Source organism: Petaurus breviceps, unplaced genomic scaffold (genome assembly GCF_028583685.1).
Source record: "Petaurus breviceps papuanus isolate PSGF00001 unplaced genomic scaffold, PetGlider_PUasm1.0 181, whole genome shotgun sequence".
Lineage (NCBI taxonomy): Eukaryota > Metazoa > Chordata > Mammalia > Diprotodontia > Petauridae > Petaurus > Petaurus breviceps.
Window position 1 is genome coordinate 25,832,848 of NW_027185784.1, and position 5,881 is coordinate 25,838,728.

Sequence of the window (5,881 nt, forward strand, 5' to 3'; positions counted from 1 at the left end):
AATATTGGTACAGTGGAACAGAAGCAATTAATTGGTGTTCAATGGAACCCAAAATTGTAGGATGGTGGCAGTCTGAAGAGGGTGGGAAGACAATGGAACCTAGATTTGAGCCAGATTGAAGGATTCTGAATGTTGTCTTTATTCTTCAAGCTTGATTGGCACAGTGGATAGAGCTCTGGGTCTGGAGTTAAAAAGAACTGAGTTCGAATATAGCCTCAGACTCTTACCAGGTAGATGATTTTGGGCAAGTCACTTAACCTCTGTCTGCCCACAGTTTCCTCAGCCATAAAATGGGGATCAAATGAAATATTTGTAAAGCACTTAACACAATGCTTGACACATGGCAAATGCTTAATAAATGTTTTTTTTTCTTTTTTCTTTGGGTTCAGGGTCACTTAGTTCCAGCCACTGTGCCCTACTTCTTTATCTGCAACATCCCCAGGAATGCCTGTTTCAACTTATTATTGCCCCAAATGAGGATGATTGAGTGTACGGTAGGGCGAGCAGCTAAAATCATCTCCTCAGAAATCCATGCCACATTTCTGTCTGGCACAAAAAAGCCCAACAGAATCATAAAAAAGGCAACCAAATACACAATGAAGAGGAAGAGAAAAGAGAGGATGATTTTGGTTGCTCTGACATGAGCCTCAGTGCTTGGGTCTCTGAAGCCAATGCCATTGTTCTGTATCTGTTGGGTGTGTCTTCTCAGGGAGAGAGGATCAGAATATAGGAAATCAAGGACAAAATAAAGAGCATGACCATCCAGAGGGCAACAAAGATATACTTGAAAAAGAAAACATTCGGGGCTGCCAGGTAGCACAGCGAGTAAGAGCACCGGCTCCAGTGTTGAGAAGACCTGGAGACCGAATCCCGGGCTCAGACGCTCAGCACCCACCCAGAAATAACTGGCCGTGTAGCCTTGAGCAAGTTACTCAATCCTGATTGCTTAAAAAAAAAAAAGAAAAAGAAAAAGAAAACATTCTTCTTTTTCTTAATGTCTTCAGTGCAGTTTGCTATGGGTGCCATTTGTGTGTAACTAAGGGTAACATCAAATTCTTTGCTCAATATCAATGTACTGAAGAAAGAGAAGAGCGCAGAGGCCAGCAGAATCCACCTAACCCTCCACTTGAGGCAGAGGAAGGCATGGTGGGAGAAATTGGCAATCTTCAGGAAGTAGAGGATACTGAGGCAGGTGACCAGGGAGATGCTTAAGAAGTTAGCAAAACTCCTTAACATAGGAATTATTTGCATTGCTATGCTTGTTCCATGAAAATTGGTATAGAATATTAAAATGTCAGATATGATTAGCCAGAGCAAACAAATCCTGGAGATGGCCAGGCTGGTAATGACAAATTCAGACAAAGACATTTTCTTGCTCTTGACCAAGCTGATGCAATTCACTAACCAAATGAAGCCATTACAGCAAATGCCCAGAATCGACTCACTGATTGTCACAATCATAAACAGGTTTTGGGCTATTTTGGTCATGTTTGCAGAAGGACTGTCAGCCTTGATTCTGGATCTGCTTGGACACTTCCCTACTTTTCCAGAGTTTCTCTGACCTGGGTACAGAAGAAGGAGATGCTTGCTGCTCCTCTCCGGTAGTAATCTCAGATGGTTAGGTTCTTGCCTTGGGAGTCTAGGTCAGAAGCTGAAGAGCTGTCGTTAGGAGACCTTCACAGTTTCCTTTCAAGAATATCTGTTGGTGTAATTGTAGACCAGCCTTCAAGTCAGTCAGCAACTTGGGTTGTCACTTTAAATTAATGGTTGAAAGACCAAACAGCTTTTTTGCTAAGATGCAAATAGATGCAGGATTCTATGTCACACTGAGAAAGGAGGGGGGAGGGTCACATGAAGGAAAATGGTTTGTGCTCCAAACAGGGCAGGATACAATTCCACATAAAGAGTAGGTTTCCTCATTTCACACAAGAAAAGGAAAGGTCAGAGTCACACAGTGTGATAGTAATGGCAATTAAAGATCCCCCTGTATTGGCTTGGTTTTCAAATTGATTGTGTTAAAACCCAGAGCTTGTTAATCCCACCTGTGGGATGGACTTGTTGATGTGAAAAGAAAGTCCTGAACTGGGAGGAGCTGGTGACGTAGATTTGGAGAGACACAAGAGAGAGGCAGAAGAACTTTTTGAAAGAGCACCTCGTGGAGGCAGAGAGAGAGACTGAGAGAATTGCTGGGGGACTTTTGAGACCTGCTCCCTGAGCTGCCAAGGACTGAGGAGACATGGCTGTTTTGCTGGTACTTTGTCTGTTTTGATGTTGTTTTGCCAGATTTGTCCACTGGTGAAAGACAGTCCTTTTGTTGAAGAAGTCCTGGAACCTGGCTGTTCGCTAAGAAGCCCTGAGACTGTCCTGCAGACAGAGAGTGAATACTGTCCACTGGTGAAGGACAGTGCTGTTGTTGCAGGGGTCTGGGAACCTTTCTGTTGGCTCAGAAGCCCTGAAGAAGGATTTTCTTGTTGTATGTTTACAGGAATCCTGGGAGAGGGTTTTGCTAATGTTTTCAGGGGTTCTAGGACTGTTCTACAGACAGAGGATGAATTAATGAAGAGACTGGCAATGTATCTTGTGGCCTTGCTAAGCCTTGTCTCCCCAGGAACTAAGATTGCTGAGAATTTGCCTCCTGTCAATATGAAGAAAAGACCTCCATTTGGGTATTAAGTGCTGTGCTTAAACTTGATGTAACTCTGGGGTAGATTCAATTGTGATCCAGGGGTGGGGAACTTTTGACCTTTTTGTGCTTTGTGATGGACCAAGTGAAGGTACAGCCTAGGGGTGGAGAAGTATTTAGAACAGAGACTTTGTAATTGATTGAATGATTGGAAGGTCCTGGGGTGGGGTAGTGCTTGGAGATTATTTAATCACACTTAGTAAATGCTGTATTTTGAATGATGTTATGTTTTGATCTTCTCTGTTCTTGGTTTGTCACTGAATAAAATGGAGAGCACCTATGCTGGTATTTTGAACCTTGGGAAGTTGCCTTTCCTTGGCATTATATTACACACAGTTGTACAGATAACTGGACTAAGAATGTCAAGGGAGGATTTGAGTCCCAATTCTGTCATTCATTGGCTATGAGACCCTAGTTAAGCCAGTTAACTTCTCTAAACCACTGTTTCCTCATCTATAAAACAAGAGGTTTGGAGTAGATGATTTGAGATCCCTCTTAGATAGAACAATGTATGGGTGTATGAGAAGCACTGGTGTTCTTTGTTACCCAGAAAGCAGAGATTAGTGTCACACATAAAGTGGAGGGGTCTGGAGAGCATTGTGAGGTGGGTAAATGTCAGTGAGAGACGGGACTGCTTGTCACATAGCAGGGTCACATATTAAGAAAGAGTGCCACTCAAAGGCAACTATTAAGATAATTAGTACTAATTACTAATTAAGTACTAGTAGCAATAGTAATAGTTATTAAGTATTTAATTACTGATGTTAGGATATCATTAATGCTGGTTTATCTCAATTTTCTCCTCATATAATGTAACGTTTAGCTTAGGATGAAGTTTAAAGAAATACAACCACCCGAAGTGTGCTCTAATGCCATTATCACTAAATTTCCAAGGTTATTAACTCTATTTTCATTCTACCAGAATGTACTGGTTATTTGTTCAGTGTCTTACTCCTCAGTCAAGGCCAATTGTGTCATTTAGGATTTAGGGCCACAGATTTGGACAGCAAGAGACCTTATGGTCCAGCCCTCTCATTCTCCAAATGAGGAAACAGGCCCAGAATGGGTGACTTGCCCAATGTCACACAGATAGGAAGGGGGTAGAGCAGGGATTTGAACTCAGGGTCTGTGACTCTAAGTTCAGCATGCTTTCCATTAAACTGTACTATTCCTTTTTGATAAATTTAAATACTTTATTAATGTCACTACAACTAATTTACTAATTCCTAAAGGATAGTATGTTGTAGAGGAAAGAATATTTTTCTGTAAAGAGCCTCGAATTTGACTTTTATTCAGATACTTATTATCTATGGAACCACAATAAGGTCACTTAATTTCTTAAAATCTCATTTTCCCCCCATATATTAGAGAGGGATAATAATACTTGCATATACCAGGGTCTTTATGGGGCCAGGAAATTGATTAACTTACCTTAAAAAAAGTAAAAATTAAATTAAATTAAAAAAAGAATAAAAATAAAATTCACATTTATATAATGTGAATCATTGTTACACAAGTTAGGTTATGTGATGTGGTTATGGGTTTTCTAAATATGTAGATGTGGCTCTGAGACAAGAAAGGACAGTTAACTCTGGAAGCTGACCAACTCTTTTTCCTGGGAGTCTGAAGTTTCCTACTTGGGTGGAGCAGGTGAAAAGGATATAATTGGGCTCTTATTCCTTACCAGCCCTCCCTTTAAGAGGAATGTTATTAATTTGCCTCTTCCTCCCAAGTATCTGACCTAAGAGTATGCCAGGTCCCTTTCTAGGCTTTTGCTTGCTTTCTGAAGATTAAGTGATTTTACAGCAATAGGTTGCCATGGCAGTCTTGCTGACAGGTGGCGTTTTTCATTTGCAACTGCGCATTCCTTTGCACTGCAGTAAGACTGATCTTGTTGTATTGTGGGCTTGTGTAGCAGCAAGCACCCCAGCGTCCCCAGGGTGGCTGCCAACACAGGTTCTTAGATCTGCTTTGCTAAAGGAAAGCAACTCAAAATTGGTTAACAAGCTTACTTTAATCAGTAATTTAATTTAATTTATTAATTAATTTTAAGTAATTAATTAATACAATAATTAAAAATAAAATAATAAATTAATTTAATTTAATATATTGTTTACCTAGTTCAAGGGGAAAAGGTCAGCACCTTGAACTTCAGAGTATACAGACAGAATTATCAAGACAGAGAAACAGATCAAGTAGACAGGTTTCCAAACTGTCCAACCATTACATCCATACCAAATCAACATCTGAGTTTTTCAAAGCCGGGGGACTCTCAACAACGGCTTCCCAGAGTCTCATCTGATCAAATCACAGAACACTTCTCCAAGTGAGCCTCAAAGCAAAGCCTCACATCAGGGATTATATAGCCTTCTCCTGGGTCAGAGAATGTAACCACCCTCTTGGCCCACTGCCCAATCACACAGCATCAAGGTGTGGGCATTCCTGAAAACCAAGCCTCCTGCCACAGGCTCCATGTAACCACATTCAGCCTATTAGGAGGCAGAGTATATTTTCAAATCAAGGAAGGTTCTCAGAGTTTCTTAAGCCTATCAAAGGGCCTATGGGCAAGGAAGATTTTTAAATTTGCATTTCCACTACATTAAAGGAATGTAATAGTTCCACCCCTCCAGGATCCTTGGCCTTACAATCTCAATCTAAATGGCCATGGATCCTGGAACAAATAGAGGCACTATGCTTTGTAATCCTTCTGACTATGCCATAATGTAATGCCAAGCAAAGGCAACTTCCCAAGGTTCAAAATACCAGCATAGGTGCTCTCCATTTTATTCAGTTACAAATTAAGAACACAGAGAATCAAAATATAGCATAATTCAAAATACAGCATTTACCAAGTGTAATTCAATCAAGTACTACCCCACCCCTGGACATCACATTCATTTAATCAAGCACAAAGTCCCTCTTCTAAATACTTCTCCACCCCTAGGCTGTACATTCATTTAGTCAATTGCAAAGCCCCACTTCTCAAATGGAGATTAGTTTCCAACCATAAGTAAGGTACATTCATTTGTTCAATCACAGAGCACAAAAAAGTGAAAAGTTTCCCACCCTTGAATTGCAACTGAATAGGCCATCTACCCCAGAGTTACAACAAGCTTAAGCAAAGCATTTAATACCCAAAGAGAGGTCTTTTCTTCATCTTGACCGGAGGCAAGTTCTCAGCAATCTTTGTTCCTGGGG

General features: G+C 40.7%; 1 pseudogene; it reads right to left on the reverse strand.

The window, feature by feature from the left end:
• Positions 1 to 415: 415 nt before the first annotated feature.
• LOC138160387 (taste receptor type 2 member 3-like) lies at positions 416 to 1,488 on the reverse strand (annotated as a pseudogene).
• Positions 1,489 to 5,881: the final 4,393 nt, after the last annotated feature.